This window comes from Episyrphus balteatus, chromosome 4 (genome assembly GCF_945859705.1).
Source record: "Episyrphus balteatus chromosome 4, idEpiBalt1.1, whole genome shotgun sequence".
In the NCBI taxonomy this organism is placed as follows: domain Eukaryota; kingdom Metazoa; phylum Arthropoda; class Insecta; order Diptera; family Syrphidae; genus Episyrphus; species Episyrphus balteatus.
The window spans coordinates 4,097,907-4,116,757 of record NC_079137.1 but is presented as its reverse complement, the minus strand read 5'-3'; the positions used below and the strand labels follow the sequence as shown (position 1 = coordinate 4,116,757).

At 33.2% G+C, this 18,851-nt stretch overlaps 1 protein-coding gene across 6 annotated transcripts in view; it reads right to left on the bottom strand.

Moving 5' to 3' along the window:
- Positions 1–18,851, bottom strand: part of LOC129920042 (transcription factor mef2A) — a 90,073-nt gene that overhangs the window by 67,400 nt on the left and 3,822 nt on the right. For 2 of the 6 annotated variants that reach the window (XR_008773174.1, XR_008773177.1), the window contains exons 3-4: positions 18,236–18,274; positions 16,502–16,609 (exon numbers count right to left, since the gene is read on the bottom strand). The exons of 1 other annotated variant lie outside the window; for it this stretch is intronic. The gene's annotated coding sequence lies outside the window, so the exon portion shown is untranslated. Of the gene's footprint in view, positions 1–16,501; positions 16,610–17,386; positions 17,525–18,235; positions 18,275–18,851 lie in introns of those variants that run through there. 3 more of the 6 variants (XR_008773175.1, XR_008773176.1, XR_008773178.1) reach the window with 3 other exon arrangements.

Here is an 18,851-nt window from a genome sequence, read left to right as displayed (position 1 = left end):
CTTCTAGGCCTATTGAGAATTTTACTTGAAAAAGGTTCAAAACTGCATTTTACTAAGCTTCGGTTAGCTTAAATTGCTCTTATTTTGAAGTACATTTCAGGATACTTACTCCTCTATATTAACCCTCTGTCGGCACACGGGTGCTAATTTAGCAGGACAAAAATAAAAAAAATACGATTTTTCAATAAAGTGGTCACAAAAAAAACTCTTTATAAGGGTGAAAATATATTTTTTTGAAATTGTGAATTCGAATTCCTCGGAAAATTCTACATCAATTTCATACATTATTCTCTATAAAATATTGAGACACAAAAAAGTTCTAGCGACATGAAAAAAGTATAAACCAAATTCGCACCCGTGTGCCTATCACTTCACAAAAAAGAGGTGTGCCTTCAGAGGGTTAACTTAAATTTTGTAAGCAAGCAAGAAACCTGCTAACTGAAAAGTGTAAATTTCATTCAAGTGAAACTCGCGAAACATTTTAATATTCCGGGCGAACTAAAATACTACAAATGAAAATTTGTCTATCAGAAATTCTTTGAAGTAATAATACCAAATATTTTGTTAAGAGTTCCAAAAATTAAATTGCTCTTTGAAGACAAGATAAATAGTTACTTAGTAAATAGTTTTGGGCCATATGCATAAGAAATGAGAAATACTTTTACTAACGAATTAATAAGTGTAAACTAGTTTTGATATGCACAAAATGTGGTTAAAAAAAAAGTTCAAACTTTACATTTTTTCAAGTCTTATGGAATGCATACTTTCCTTTTTTCGAGAAGAGTTTCTTGCGGGTATTTTGAAAAGAAGTTAGATTGTTACTCTAAAAAAAAAAATTAGAAAGGGATATTGCTCTTTTCTTCCGAATATCTACTAGCCTTTAAATGAAATTTCGAAATAGCATCTTAAAAACTATTGAGTGTTACAGAACTCTCTACTGGCACTGTTAGGTCACTATTTACAATAGGGGTATTCACGATTCGATGCAAATGGTCTTGTATCGTTGTAAAAGTGCAAAAGTGTAACATTTTCTTAAAATAAAACAACCAAATATACAGACTACAATTTTTTTTTACACTTTTGCTATACCCCAACCCTATTGCAAAAATAAAATACAATGGTGCAAAATTTGTCTATTGTAGTTGTAGTAGTACACCGAAAAAAAAAACCAATATCAATTTAACATTTTTTAATTATCAAATTAACATTTTTTAAATATCAGCCAAAAATGCTCTATAAAATGTGTTTTATGATATTTAAAATGTTAAAACAATATTTTTATTATCAGGATGATATTTAAATGTCACATTTTTTAAATTTTTTTTGATATTTTATTATCATTTTTTCATATCAATTTCTCATTCCAAATTATTGAAAAATATTTAATAAAAAATTCTTAATGTGTACTAATTTAAAGGCGCTTTGTGTTTTTTCGAAGTAAAATGTATGATTTACTGAGAAAATTTGATCGGCAATAAGATTTTACTTCACATACTTTGGGAGAAAATAACAAAACAATTATATCACCTATAAAAGAAAAAATAATATCACCTCTATTTTGTAAAGAATATTCATTTTCAGTAATGTTTTGAAAAAAGAAAGAAAATACTTAAAATAATAAAAACAATAAAAAAGAAAAAGAAAGAAATAGGTTTCATTTTAATAAACTAAAACGTCAAATCTAGTCAACATTGATATTTTAACTGTCAAAGTGAAATTTTCAATATCCACTTAAACTTAAAAAAATGTCAAAATGATATTTTAATTGTCAAAGTGAAATTTTCACTATCCCACCTGAAATTAAAAAATGTCAAAATGATATGATAAAATATCAAAATTGATATTTTAATTGTTGGACGACTTTTGTCACTGAAAAATGTTAATTTGATAGCTGTTATTATCAATTTTTTTTTTTCGGTGTAGAAAACAAAATTTTGCATTTTTACACTTTTTTGTTACACCGGATCGTGAATACCCCTAATATTTTAGCAATAATTTTTGAAGTGATTGATTGTGGGGGAGTGATTGTATGAAATTCAAATAATGTTCTCGTCTCCAAAATGCGTGTCAGCCACTTACGACAGTTTTTCGATGTTGCATCCTTCTAAGAAAGGTAGTAACCAGAAGGTTTATATGGAACGCTTAAAATTTGCATCCTTAATTTTACTTTCCAATTTTGGATTCCGATAAATCATTATTGTGATGCCCTTTGTATTTAATATCCTTTTGTACCCAAGCTTATTCAAACCAGACGACCTATAAGCATCCAACAATGCGCCCACAATTCACTGTACGAGATACAGATGAGTCAGAAGATCTATTGACTAGTTTTTTATTTTTGTTTTGATTATCTCCAAACTCTTAGAAAAAAATCTATCGAAGAGAACGAACCCCTTACCACACTTTTTATCAGACTTTCTCTCTACAGAATAAAAAAAAAAGAAAATTTAGCAGAGAAGTTAAAAATCCTATAAATTTTTTCATAGGCCTAAAAATCCCGCATTTCACAATATAAGCTTAAATAAAAACAAAACTGCCTCATTCTCTAAAAATCTCTGCTAAAATTAGTCTGGAACTTGTGACATATTCTACAAAAAAAAGAAAAACAAACAAAAAATAAAAGTCAAATAAAAGTGTGATTTGAAGATGTGATAGCCAAATATAAGCTCCTACAAAACTCAATTGAGGTTAACCTATGACCTTTCCAAAATAGCCTTGCCAATTTCGTGTATATGACGACTCTTTCCCCAAGACAAATATCAACCAACCAAAATTAAATGAATGAAAGAACAAAAGTCGTTTTAGGCTTAGTATAGGCACACAAAAGCTTGTGCGTGGCAGATAAAAAAATAAATCGCAAAAGAGGATTTTTTTTTGTTGTTTAATTTCTTTGAAAACCAACAACTTTTTCTTTTTTGTCATTTCACTTTTATGTCATGCAACAATTATAGAATATTAACTTTTCTACACCAAACGATTAAACTTTAATCGAAACAAGATCCTCTTGTTTCACTTAAATTCACAAACTAAATTTCTATAAAAATTTAACTGAGAACGTCATTGCATGCAACACCACTTAAAAAAAAAATCCTATCTGCTATCTAAAAGATCGAATAAACACAATTCTCATCTATTTCTACGACTGCTATAAATGACGCATTTGTGCTTCTCCCTCAACACACATTATGCACATCAAAAGCCACCCACTCTTATTGTATATTTTCTACCTGTGCCAGTCAAAAGCCCAACTAAGCTAACATCCGACGATGACGATGACGACTACGACTCCAACAAGGGTTGTAGTTGATGATGTTGATGGTGCTTGCTTTGCTAGCCAAGCCAGCCATAAACGAACCAACGACGAGTAAAACTACCCTCAAGTTTGTCCATCACAACTTACCTAACTGCTCTCTTGACTATACGGCCACTACGACGCCTTCAATAATGTTCCATTGTGTCTGTAAGTGTGTGTTGTTTTGTGTGTCCCGTCCAGTACCGTGCCGTGTCCCATGTTCTGTTGCTGTTAATACTTTCGTAGACACACCGTTTGTTGTCGTCTTCAACCCCAAATCTACTCTTCCACCAACACAATACTACAACAACAACAACAACAATTTTACATACTACACACATTTTGTAGATCCAAAGTCCCACAACAAACAGCAAAGTTGATGCAATCAACTTGCTATTTGCCCGAAGAAAAAACAACAACAAAATAAAAAATAAATAAGACAACAGCGAGTGGAGTTAGTAAAACAGAGAGGAGGGAGGGTCAGAGGGAGGAGATTGAAGAAAAAATAAGAGCCGATTCGAGCCGAGCTGAGACCCAACGTCATTTGCGACAGAACGCATGCCATCCCTGCACCCTGCGGACAACACACAGCACACAATTGCCTGTCAAGTTTTCTTCTTTAGATCAATTTGTTGTGCCGCGGCGGCGAAGACACAACAACGAAGCCTGCGACGACGACAGCAGCGTCGACTACGATGATGACGGTGTCGGCGACCACCTTTTTCCCATCTCACCCATAATGAATCCACATGACATCTACCGTGAGGATGGAGTGATAGTAGTAGAAGTAGATATAAAAAAATAAAACACTCACGGCTTCAGCATAGAAATCGAATAACAGTGCTAGTCAAAAGGAACACGAGTCAGGGCATAAAGAACGAATGCAACAAAGTAAAGACGCATAAACATCAAACAAAAATATAGAAACTAACAACCTCTTTCATCGATAAAAGTTGCGACGACAGTTATTTGAAATCACTCTAAAAGTGTCATTGATAATAATTGTAGAAGCTTTCAATAGTCTGACGTAAGCTTTAAAGCTAATTACTTGATGATGTGACGCAAGCGCGATAGAAAATTTAACGACAAAAATGTACTTAAGATTTTGCAGTGAGACATGAAGGAAATCAATTGATATCGAAGGCATGGAATTTAAGCTTTTTTTGAATAGGATCTTCGAACATCCAACCCTTACCTTCCCGGATGCTACTGAAAACTTTCCAAGCTGGAGAATTGCCCTCTATTATATTCTCTTTTTTACTAACTGCCAAACGCGGAGAATCAAACAATTTTTCCTTTAAAACAATAATTTTTTGAAAGGTCTTTTAATTGTATGCATTTGATGAATAAGTATTGAAGACCCTATTTTTGGTATTTAAAAGTTAAAATGCAATAACAATGCAGTTTTTTAAAATTACTGAACCACAACAAAAATTAAGCAACCACAAAAAAAGTTCTGACCATGGGGTGGGTGCGACTATGTAAATTATGTATGTTTTTTGGGTCGCTAAACCGAATCTGTAGTCAGGCTTTTGAAATAACCTCGAAAAAAAAAATCGTTTGAGGGTGTCAGCGAATACTTTTTGTGGTTATCTAAAAAAACTGATGTGATCGATGAAAAAGATAAATATAATTAACATAGTCGCATCCCCTCGATTACGTCAGGTTTTCTAGATAACATAATAAAGTGTTCAAAGACACCCTGAAACGAAAATCTTTTTTGAGGTTACTTCGAAAACCTGAAGTGTTGGGGTGAAATGAATTTCAAACTAAGTTTTAGCGGCCAAAAAAAAAAAAAGAACATAATTAATAGTCACACCTAAGGGTCATAATTTTTTTTTTTTAGTGCTTTGAGTCTTTTTGTCTTGAGGTAAATATCTAAGGCTATAAAAACCATTTATTTTGATAACTGTCTTGTAGTCTTTGTTTTTGAACTCCTGAGTTTCTTTCGACTTCGTCCAGGTACCAATTTTTTGGGAGAGAACCAACATTTCACTTTGAATGTTATTTTCTTTTTAAGAAAATTTAGTTTTAATAGCTTTGCTTTTTCTTTAATATATTTCTAAAATTTAACTCCACTCCCTATATCCCTGCATTTAAGAATATAGTCTCATTATAATCTGACTCCATTTATTTGAGCAGTTGCCTCTGAATGTTCAATAAATTGTTTCCATTTCCAAATTCTTGCTTTGGTTTTTATTACCACATCAAGTCCAATCTTTTATTTCGAAAATGTCTTTAAATCTATTGTTTAATAATATCTTTTTAAACGAAAGTGTTTTTTCTAGAACATCGAGAGGTTTTGAGAGTTGAATAAAAAGCACGCAGAACAAACGAGAGCTAGTTATTCCAAAAACCAAACATCCCCAATCAATGATGTTTTTTTTCTGTTATCTCAGGAAAAGGATAAGTTCCTCTTTGTGCTGTAAAAAAACAGCAGAAGCTGGACCAAAACAAATAGCAGCTTGAGAACAAGATTTCACAAGTTCGGAGTTGGATTTTGAGGCTAGAAGGCCGTTTAAGCATGGCAAAATTAAATTACTGAACAGGCCTGATAATTTTCTGTAGATAAATTTCACAACAATTGGTAAAAAAGCTTAATGTTGAGTAGCTGGATAGTTAGAAACTCAGAACTACGATCCAATTATGTATAAGGAGAATGCCCCGAAAATACGTTTTGTGTACCTACTCTTTTTACTAGTTTACAAAAATAATTAGAACCCTTCTTTCAATTTTATAGAAATCAATCTAAAAAAAAAATTCTAAAATTCATGTCATATTTATTGAAAACTCCCAAATGGTATTATAATTTCTCTAAATATTTTGTACAATTAAAACCAAGAAATTAGGGCTAAAGTGTATAAGCCCACAATGGATATGCTTGCGTAGATACTCAATAAATCCATGTTTTTCTTGGAATTGTTTGCCTCGGTGGACAGCACAAATTTTGTTTGTGTTCAAAAAGCACTGATTTTCATGACCATAATTAATTTTTTAAAAATTATTTCACTTAAACCACGTAGTCAGAGATACTAGGTTCATATACAATTTTTATGACTAAGTTTTTTTGCAGAGGTACTGCATGTTTCGAGGAATAATTAAGGTCTCTAAGAGTATCACTGGTATAGAAAAAGGTGCAGCCTTAGCCTTACTAAGACTTCCGACTCAACAGAAAACCACTGAATTAGATTATGAGGTACAAGATCCCGATGTATTAATTTTCCGTATATAATTACATGTTAAAATTTTGATGAAAAACAAAATTATGCTAGTGTTGCCAACTGCACCTATACAGGAGCCATGGTTGCCAATGTTTTAAAATGTGAGTAGGCAACTTAAAAAGTTATTATTATTTAATTAAATTTTAAGCCATTTTTAAGCTTTTGCAAGGAATATACAGCTGTGTTCAAAATAATAGTAGTGCATGGAACAAAATAACATTTTTTATATTTACGGTGCTTCTACGGTTAAAAATTTAATTTCTTTGATGTCAAAGTTTGTAACGGTCAATGACTGATAAATGTATCGTAGTTTTAAGATGAAAAAGAAGGTGCCAAATAATTTGTCATTGACCTTTGGTTGTTCTTTCTAATTTGACCTGTTCAAAATAATAGTAGTGAAAGTAATTTTTGAAGAATTTAAAAGCGTTTTATAACTTAGAATATTTATTTTTGGTTTAAAAGTAAGTACTCATATAATTTGAACAATTTTTCAACAAAAAACGATTTGTTTCGGTTTTAATCTATTTAAAGTTCGAAGAGCAAAACATTGCAGTTCGGTTAACGGAAACTTTTACGAAAGCTGCTTGAAGAATGGAAAACCTACTTGGAAATTCAAGGTTATATTAGGATGCTCCCTTACAATGGTAGCCAATGCAATAAACTCAACGAAAGACCCGAAAAGCGCGGTAGAAAAAGAAAAAAAACCGTCGTAGATGACAGGCGTATTGTCCAGATGAGCTAAGTTGAGCCTTCTGCATCGTCGTTTCAAATCCAGAAGGCTTTAAGCCTGGATTGCAGTGCAGTGAACATTCGGAGGTGACTGTTAGAGGCTAATTTGTACGGTTGAAGTCCACGAAAAGTTCCGCTGTTAACAAAGAAATATGTTAAAATACTAAAATTTTGGACCCTTCATGTTTTACTATTTTCGTCGTATACTTTGGAACATATTCCGTATTGGGTGGACGTCGGACGTATTGTGGAGATCCAGTACCACCAAAGAGGACAAATTTGCTCTCATCAGTAAACAATATGTTACGCCATTACTTCGTTGGCCAGTTTATGTGGTATTTACAAACTGGATACGCTTTTTAATATGTTCCGCGGAACTTTTCGTGGACTTCAAGCGCAAAAATTAGTCTCTAACAGTCGCCTCTGAATGGTCACTGCACTGCAATCCAGGCTTAAAGCCGTCTGGATTCGAAACGACGATGCCGAAGGTTCAAATTTGCTCATCTAGACAATACGCCTGTCGTCTACGACGGTCTTTTTTCTTTTTCTACCGCGCGTTTCGGGTCTTTTGTTGAGTTTATTGTATTGGCTACCATTGTAGGGGACCATCCTAATATAACCTTGAATTTCCAAGTAGGTTTTTCCTTCTTCAAGCAGCTTTCGTATAAGTTTCCGTTAACCGAACTGCAATGTTTTGCTCTTCGAACTTTAAATAGATTAAAACCGAAACAAATCGTTTTTTGTTGAAAAATTGTTCAAATTATATGAGTACTTACTTTTAAAGCAAACATAAATATTCTAAGGTATAAACCGCTTTTAAATTCTTCAAAAATAACTTTAACTACTATTATTTTGAACAGGCCAAATTAGAAAGAACAACCAAAGGTCAATGAAAAATTATTTAGCACCTTCTTTTTCATTTTAAAACTACGATACATTTATTAGTAATTGACCGTTACAAACTTTGACATCAAAGAAATTAAATTTTTAACCGTAGAAGCACCGTAAATATAAAAAAATGTTATTTTGTTGCAGGCACTACTATTATTTTGAACACAACTGTATGCAAAATATTTTTTTTGTAACTGTTCATTTATCTAACTGGTCCAGAAATGGTCAGTATTAATAAAGAGAAGGGAAAAATTCTCAAGCAATAAAAAAATGTATGAAAAAAAAAAATGTTGCGCATACGCCCCAGTGACCGAGTAAATTTTAACTTTGAAAATAGATACAAAATTTTTTTACTACCGCTGTTATAGAAAATGAAACTAATTTCACTATTTATGTAAAAAGGAATATGTTGTCATAGCTTAACATCATACTAATAACTGTAGAAAAGAGAGAAATTAATTAAAAAAGTTTTAAAAATAATGACGGAAACTCTATCGCCTTTGATGGAAACGTCAATGCATAGCGATATCTTTTCGTATTTTTTATCTGCACCTCTGGCAACCCTTCGCGAAATAAAACCATGCAATTAAAACCCTTTTCCTATTGATTAAAATTTCACGAGCGAACAATTATCTCCAAATCTTAGATATCACCATTGAATCTACCATCTTTTTTTTAACCATTAAAATCTACATTCAAAAGTGAAACTCTTTCCATTGTATCTCAAAAACCATTGCAATTAAACACCTTGTTCTGGTTAATAGCCATGACAAGTTTCATCCCTTTTACCAACAACAACAACAACAACAACAACAACAACAACAAAAATTTGCAAAATATTGACCCTTGACTTTTAAAACAAAACAAAAAAAAATTAATCTACATGTTAACGGTAGCTTAAGCTTACCATTTCCCGCCTAATCTAACGTTGACAATTATTATTAACAAACGACTCTAATTAACATATTTCCATAAAATTGTTTGTTTTTTTCTTTTTTCTCTAAATTTACCAAAAAAAAATATATCCCCACAAATAATAATTTTTTTTTTTTATTTTTTAAGAAGGAAATGCTCAGAAATAGAGAAGAAACTTCGTTCCCATTTTTGATAACAATGTCATGTCAGAAAATGCTTCCCTTGTCCGTTGGTTAGTTGGTTCGTTCATATAGTTCGTAGTCATAGTAGTTGTCGTCGTCTTAGTCGTCTTGGTCGTCCTTAGAATATGGTACAAGTGTATATGTGGTGTGCATCAACGCAAAAAAGGATCTAAAATAAAATTTCCTGCCATAATAACGCAAAAGGAAAAATTGAAAATGAAAAATAAGAAAAAAAAAAACAGGAACCAGTGTAGTTGTAGTATTATAAAAGAGAAGAGAGAACGAAAAGCTTTTCACCATGTCCTCCAAAAAGAAAGAAAAAAAAAATCTGAAAAAAAAAGAAAAACAGGCTACAGATTAAAAAGACCTTCTGAGTCAAAAAAACCCCACCACCACCCTTTTTCTAGAATTGTGTGGAGGAGTCAGCAGTCCACCACTTCTTCTTCATCATCAACATTAATAACGTCTATATAGCTGGAATATGTACCCAGAGAGAGCTCTGATGCGAGGACAAAAGCACAAAACTCTTCTTGGTTCTTCTTCGACGTCGTTGAGGCAGCAGTAGTATTCCTCCAACAGTACTCGGCTACGAACGGGCCACAATAACGACGACGACGACAACGACGACGATGAGTAGAGAGATGCCATTATCGCAAGCACACAACTTAAACTAGAAAGCGTTAAAGGAATTTGTATACCAAGGCGAAAAAACAACATCCCTCCGAGCTTCACACTCCTCATCCGCTGCTGCTGCTGCAGTATACCTACTCACTTCAGCACTGGCTCGGGGAATGAGCGAGTATAGCTCTGATGACGCCCGCCTGTTTCAGTCCATAGACCGAGCACAAGAACACAGAATACAGAGTCGATCCGATCCGAACTGAACGACCCATTCACCCACCAACCAAACAGCTCGTCATCCTCTCTAGCAGGTCGGTCGTATCTCATAAGACCACGGCGCCCCCAATACCTCGTCCTGCTTCCCGTTCCAATTCCATCCTCTGGTGCTGGGCCATGAACCATCCATTTACCAGCAGTACCTAACATACCTACTATATCTGTATCTATGGATTTGGCTATGGTTATATGTTCTGCGGAAGGTTGGTTGGTTGGTTGTTGGCTGCTATCGCTATGACTGTGCCATGGATTTCATTATGCTTTGTGTGGTGTTGCTGCTGCTGCTTGCTGGCATGTGTATATGTATGAGCGTGTGTCTATTGTGCTGGAGTTATACGGTACGGCAGATGTGGTATAACCCAAGTAACACATAGATGTATACAGCGGATGGTATATACCTACTGCCATTAGGTTGATGTGGCACAATCGTTCGTTGCGAGTGCGACGTCGACAACGACGACGACGACGACGAAACGAAGCAAGAACCAAACACTCAGGTTCGGATGGATATGTGTGTACTCTATACGTTTATGAGTGCATGAAATCCCATGGCTGTACAGAGGATAAGGTGATTGTGTGCTGTGTGTATTTTGAGTTCTTTAAGTTCGGTTTACACTTCTTCATGTTTGGAATTAGGTAGTTTTATTAAAAAAATTATTTTGCATTTCGAAAAAAATTGGGTAAAATGAACATTTGAGCACATTAAATACCTCCTTAACAATCAGTTAATAAGCCAACAGGGACTGACTTGCTGGTTTTAGAATACCACTACGCAGGTAACCGGAACCAACCACCGGGCTTTCATGACTGGACATTATTTTTTTTATGAGATTAAAGAGTTGAAACAAATCAAAACTCTTTCGTTTTTAAATCTCAAGACTGCAAAAAAACTAATATCTGTCTTTTCTGCTAAAAAATGAAGACGATTTCGTAAGCAGCCCAGAGCTACATTCCAGATTATTTTAAGTAGGTTCAATACTGAAACTGTCAAGCCGCAGATCACAAGATTTTAAACTAGGACCATTCTTTTATTTCATAGAGGCTGTGATGCTGATGTCCAAAAGATTTTTTCAAGGTCATTTCCTGTCATTTGCAAGTATTTTCTCTTCACTGAAAATAATCTTTGATATACGATCATAAAATAAATTCGGTGGAAAAAAATATTCCGAGGGAAACAAAACTCCACTTGAGATTTACGGTAGCCTCGTGAATGATAGCTTAAAATTTTCATCGGAATTTATTCGTATCTAAAAAATTTAGCAGACAAATTTAGCTGTCATTTCATAGATGTATTTCTGCCCTTTAAGTATAATACGAGGGAGATTAATTTCAAAAAAAAAAAAAATATTTCCAGAAAAACAAAATTTCTTTGCACCAACCGCATCCTGAGAAGTGCCATCAGTTTTCTCGATGATTCCCTCGCATATGCCATGTCTCTATCTTCTATAATAGCCCCATAAGGGTAGAAACCCACATACGACCTCGTTGGAGTTTTACCAGCTTGGGAGGACTTTAAAATAAACTCGAAACTAGTGTTTCAGAAGACTATGTAGATCCGGTAGATGACCCTCAGTCTCGCATTAAAGAAGCACCACGATAAACCTTTCAAATGAAAAGTTTCACAAACAAAATCTTTGTTCAATATCTTTTAACGAGCTATTTCGGTTCAGTTTGCCGACTATTTTGAAGAATAGAAACTTTGCTTTACATTAAATCCAGCTAATGATTAGGAAAAGGTACAGGCTTCTTAATTTGCTTCACGAGTCTTGCAAATCTGCACTTCGCATCCTTTAATGCAAAGAAAATGCCTTTTTGTTTGTTTGTTAAGTTTATTTAGCAACTTAAGCCACAAACACAAACAAACAAAAATACTCCAGGAACAAGATGTGGTAGATAGAAGCAAAGTTCATTAAAATGGACAGATATCTCCTCCAATATATTAAAATGTGTCTAACATCCATAAGACTATTTTCATTACAATTCACCGGCAGCCGGAGACATCAAATATTGATCTTCTAGATTAGAACCCAATGAACACCAATGAAGAAAAGTACATCCGATAATTCTAAATCAGCATAGTACCGTGGCTGCAAGAGTTAGGGATGTTAGCCCCAAATTTCTCGAAAGAAATAGAGTAGATACAGGGAATAATAAGTCCTCAATTTTTCAAAAGGAGCCGGGAAATATAAAATAAATATAATATTTCTCAGAAGAGCAAGTAAAATCGCATCTAAAATCCGTCAAAATATTAGAGAAATACTAGCTGATTACCTTCAAGATGAATTAAAAACAAAGATTAGCTGTGTTCCTTTGGCCTTAAGTATTTACTGCTAAGTACTTCTGGTTGTATTCAACTCCATTTCTTCTATATAGAAAAAATGTCTTTGAATGGATTCAGAAGTAATAAAAAGTACTATGCTGAGCCCAAAGGAACACAGCCATTATTGAAATTCAAGTTGAGATTAACCATTTCCTTATAGATTTCTAAACTAAGTTTGTTAACTTTCAGATCACTGCCAGAACTCTTTATACGAAAAATTACCGTATTATCGTTAATGAAGAAGAACCGAAAAACAAACAAAGTTCTTCTCTCCAAACATTCTCCCAGGAGTGTTCATGCTGAAAAATGCTAATATTTTTAAAAACTTAAACTTTTAGAAAAACAATACTAGGTAAAGCAAACGGCGTCTTGCTAAGACTTTTCCCAAAAGCTAAAGCACTAATTATTGAATTTTTAATAAATCAAGCGAAGGGGAAGAGGCAATTGGTTTTTGAGCCTTCAACTTTCATCTAGAGACTCTTCTCTTATGATCTCAATATTTAAACCATTCAAACACCATTATTTTACAGTGCACAAAATTATACATGTACTTTAAGATTTAAGCTTATAAATAAAGTGGTAATATCTGGCCTCGATTTCCTGAACTCAAAGCCTTTTTTCTTACTAAATCGCATATCAAAGGCACCCCAACAAATGACCAATTTCTTGATTAATAATTCTTTCAGCGTAAAATGTATTTTTAACTTCTCTCAAAAACCAAATCAATGTTTGAACTAACTTCCATTTTTTAAAATTCCCAAAAAACAAAAAAATAAAAGAGAAAGAAAACTTCAATGCAAACGCAGCCTTAAAAACACACAGAGAAACAACCGTCCTTCCTCTTTGGCATCTGCAATAATCCAACATTCAGTCAAACACACATACACACGGCAGATGTTATAGAGAGGGTATAGAGACTATAGAGTATTCTGTGAAGTAGAGGGTTATTTTATTCTCGTCGTCATCGTAGTCGTTGTTGTCGTATAGCTGTGGCAATACCTTACCTACAATACGAAACGTATATACAGACACAGATAGATACATACCCTTTGCTTTATCGAAAAACTCAAAACTCAGCACAGCGCACAATCGTTTCACATTGCTGCAGCAACTTTTGGATATGAGGCACGGGACAGAGGAAAAGGGTGGTAGATATAAAGAGGTTTACTCGTACTACGTACAACAACCAGCACGAAGAGAGAATATAAAATTCGAAATAATACCATTTTGTCTGCCCCCGCTACTGCTGTGTCCGTCCCTTTGCCATCACAAGTATCTCATTGAATCTCGTTTTTCGTTGGAAGGCATTAACCATAGCACCAACCAACCAGCACATTCGACCGAACAACCGACTGACTGTCGGTTGTTCGTTTGTTCGTTTGGTATAAAGTGCCCTCTGCCCGATGGAAGGAAAATCCAGATGATGTTGATGGTGATGATGAAACAGCAGTGCCGGGTGTTATGCGGGGGAAGAGAAAAATGCTTCAAGGTACACCGACCGAACCAAACCGAATACGAATATAATAAAACTACCATAGCAAGGCAAGGCAAGGCTAAAGTGATGGAAGAAACATACAGAATTTTAGAGGAAAATCGAAAATTCGGATCGAAAATCATTTTCTCTCTCCGCCCAAGTCAACGACGAGTCGAGCTGAGTCGATCTGAATTGTTGTCCCTTTACCCTTCCTGCCTTTAACTTGTGTCTTCTCGTAAAAAGGTTCTTCTTCAGGTCTCTTTTGCTTTGTTTTGTATCCGTCCGTGCAACTTGAAGATGGTTTTCTAACTCTGAGCTGAGGAATAAATATTTTGGTTCTACCATCAAATTTCTCTCCAGCACAGACATTTGCACTTAGGCAAGAGGTATAGAAGATAAAAGATGGAAGAGTTCAAAAGGGGACTCACAACTTTGCCATCCTTCGATTTTGGTTTTGGGAATTTTTGTTTCATTTTGATGAATGTACATTTCGGTTTGCCCTTATGGTTCGTTATGTTTTCCTGGTTTTTCATTTTCGAATAGGATGAAATAATCGTCTTTTCAAAAGGAAAGCCCAGTCTTTAGGTTTTTTTTTTTTTCGAATTGAAGAATGAAATACCTTCGATATCATCATCATTATCATCCCCATTTTTATCTTCTTTTCTTTGATGATCATATTTTGAATCGGAAAAGTAAAACTAATCGGGAATTGTTTGTTTAGATTGCATTGCTGCTATGCGGAGGAGCTTTTTAAAACGATCTGTGACAACACAGTGGGTTTTTTTTTCAGTTGAAGTTATATTGTGTGATAGCATTCGCGAAATGCGAACCGGAAGTAGGATGTGAAACTGGTTGAATGGTAGTTCGTTCTCTGAGTGCTTAGCTCAGCTTGTGCTGTTGATTCATTCACCTGCCGCCCTTGTTGTCGTTTATTGTGTTGTTGGTGTGCTGCGCTATTTTGTGCTGTTTTAGTGTACATGCATGCTGCTGCAATAGTCTGCTGATGGTTTTCTCACTGCTTCATTCGTGGTGCATGTGAGCGCATTCCATTGGGGTGATGAGTTGCGATTGCGACAGGGTAAGTTTAAGTTGTGTGTCTGTTTGTTTTTGTTGTATTTTTTATTTCTTATCAAGTTCTCAGGATAAAATATGACGCGTGTGGGTTTCATGGATTCTTTTTAAGGGAATATGATTCAACGGAATTCAGCAAGTCAATAACTCAGCACGAGTATGGAAAAAATAAGAAACACAGGAAATATATTTTTTTTTTTTTTTGAGTTTTCACTTTCACAGATTAACAAGAGGGATTATAGGTTCATAGGTAGGTATCGTTTGATGTTTAAATCATTATTGTAAGCTCGTAGTATTGATATTAAAGTTCAACAATTTAAATCGATTTTTAATTTTAAAACAAAAACAAAATTTAATTTGTTGGATTTTGTACTAATTTAGTCGAATGCTTAGTGGGTAAATAATTTAGTTATCTATCATATTCTTAAGTGATATGGTTGGATGGCTATTTCGTGGTCATGCTGACTTTGTATGTGGATGTCCTTTATAGGTCAAAAGTATTGAGATGCTTCCTTAGTAGACACTTATTTGTGCTTGCATAACGACCCCTTCCCCATAGTAAATTTTGTTTGTTATCTTAGTATTGTTTGTGACACAAAGTTTAAATTAAATCCAAATGTCGCAAACAATTTTTGAAAGTAACTTAACAATGAACTTTAATAATATTGTAAGTCTTTTCATAAACAAACCGTAGAATAATGGTCACTAGGATTTGAGCTTAAAAGAAATATGTGGAGTCACATAAATATTTTTTGTTTTTTATTAACGTCGAAATCCAATACAATATCAATCGGTACAAGTTTTAACATAAATTGACGGTAAACAAGCAAGCCAAAACGATCAAGCCAACTTAAACTGAGATCTGGCAACAGCAAAATTGGTCAAAATATCCACACCACGAAGGAGACCTATTTTCAATCGAAATAGTTGCCAGAACAGTTTTTTAAATGTATTAAATTTTAAAATGCGTTTTTCTCGAAAAAAGTTGGAATGGACTAGTGCTATTTTTCCCCTGCACCCTTCAAATGTATATGATTCAAATCACTAGAAAAATAGAGTTTTTTTCACCCTTACATCTTTTCCACTATGTACGACAGAAGAAGTTAACAACAAGAAACGCAAATTAAAACAATTCCTAAGTATTATCGGGTTAAGAATGTGAATGTTAAAAGAAATATTTTAAAAAACTTTTTGAAACCTAAAATTCAGCCTTATTCCACTATCCGATTTACTAAGTTCAATTGGTTTTGAAATTTTTTGTCTTTCGATAAACGTCTGAGTTTATTCTTTTCAATAAAGGTGTGATACTAAAGATGCAAAAGAACTTGACTGCGCCTTAACAAACAACTACATAGATCATTCATTGAGTCGTAAGTGGCTTATAACAATTTGTTATTTTTTTCTAGACAACCTACTTTCGGAGTTCGAATTAAGTAACAAAAGTGGAGGAATTATCAAAATTTAATATATAAAGAAACTTTTCTAAAATAAGGTCTCCAAGGTACTCACCCCTAATCAATGGTGGTACTACCCCACGCTGTATACTGTCCTTTGTTACTTTTGAAAATTGTTCTTGATCTTTATTTGTGCCTTTATATCTAATCGCTCGTCATAATTCTGAAATATAAAAACATTTTACGTTAGATCCGATATTTGTAATTTGCAAGTTCTAGGTAAGTTAAAACCCTAAGAAATTTGTCAGCTATACAAAATAAATAGTTACAAATTTAATAAACAAAAAAAAACTAAAAAAAAACAGTTTGTTTTGGATTTTAAGTTTTAAGTTTTATTAAAAAATTTTTTTAAAAAAAGGTATTAAATTTCATTTTTAATTATAAACATTACTAAACGATTATAGACATTAATAATGATAATAAATTTTTCATTTCTAACATTTGGAGGGTAAAAATTATTCAAATATAGTTCATTGAATGTTGAAGATAATTCAGTTTTTAACAAGAAAAGTAAGAGTAATTTCTTTTTCATTTTCAAACAGATTACTTAAACACGAGTTCGAATATATAGAAAAGGTTCCTTACCTTTGAAAGAAATAAGTGTTCCATCAAATTATGCACTTATTTTGCTTCGAGGTGATTTAAATGAATTTTAAAATACTTCATGAATATACTTTTATTCGAAGAATCATAATTCTAAAAATTAACGTAACATTTAAATGTTTAGGGAATTACGCTACGGAAATCAGTTCGTATTAGAAATATTTTCCATGAATTTTTTTGTAACATCACTTAATTAGATTTTTATCAAATCATGTAGGTATGTATTTATATTACAAAAGGAAATAGTATATAAATATGTATAAAGAATATTGAAATCTTATTATTGCAACTATTGGCACAAAAATGGAATGACTTATAATTAACTTCTTATTCTTACCTTGATATTTTAATTTGTTGCTGATATTTCTAATGTCATCTTCTTCTTCTATTTTTCGGCACTCTTATGAACTCGATTGCAGAGGAGGTCATAACTCTCCACGGAATGCTCTGCCTCACACTAGTAATCAGCTTGTGGATTTGTTCCCTTTCAGGATTTTTTAGATAAACTTTCTTTTTAGTCTGCTTTCGTATCGAATTGTTATATGATTTGATGTTACTATAGTGTTTTCCATAATTTACATAAATTTTAAATTCATATTTGTAAAATTTCGTTCTTTGAGGCACATCTTGCGAATTATTAGGTCAATCGGATTTACACACTTTTCCATATTTTTTTCTAAACATAACTTGTTAAGAAACAAATCATCACACAGCACAAAATAACACAAGTTCACAAGACATTACTACTTTTTAAGAATGTTTTATAAATAAATTTTGATTTTTATATTCAAAAGTATAATTTCTGATCGTTTTTTTTTTTAAGTGACAAAGTAAAATACTCACGAGTAGATAAAACGAGAATATAGTACTACCAACTACACACGATTCATGCATGGTTGCTGTTTTTTTTTTAACGTGTTCTTTGGAAAATTTTCATTAAAGATCTCATGAGTAGTCTGCCATCTCCAAAGGAACGCAGTTTATGTTGAAACAAAGTAAAAAAGATATACTTGTTTCAAAAAGTTATGAAACTTGGATATGTTCCTTATCTTGAATTTTACATGAATGCTCACTTTAGAGCACAAGAATAACGTTTTTTTTAAACTTAAATAGGTAAATTACTAACACAGGGAGAGTTTTTAAAATGCTTTCTTTACGTTATAAATAGAAAAACAAAGACACTCACCTGGCGTTTAGGACAGAGATTGCCGAATTGAAGTCATAGCTGCGGGAAGAAGATTTTTTTTTTTCATAAATACGATTTTTTTAATTGGAAAAGAAGATTTATTTAAATAATTAAGACCCAATTTATTCATCCTACATTCAATTTAAAGCAGCCTTTTAAAAGCGAAAATTTAAAAATTTATATGCTTTTTGAAAGTTTTCTAATTTTTTATAGAGACTTTAAATTTAATGAAGAGTGATAACATTGGGGCTAAATAGATAACAGATATTTAAGGATAGGTTTAATCATCTATTACGAAAAGGCGTTGGTGTCCAAGACAAATTGTGTCGTTTTTAGTTTTTTTAGTTTTATTGACTATATAAGAAAGGTATCACATCGTCTACAAGATTGACATACATTGTAAAATATAAAAATAATCTAATATCTATATAAAATTCTCCTGTCGCAGTGTTTGTTACCAAACTCCTCCGAAACGGCTGGACCGGTTTTTATTAAACTTTGTGTGCTTATCGGATAGGTCTGAGAATCGGCCAACATCTATTTTTCATACCTCTTAATTGTTAAAGTGGTGCAAAATTTCTACACGAGTAGCGCACCCGGTTTTTGTTATTTTCGA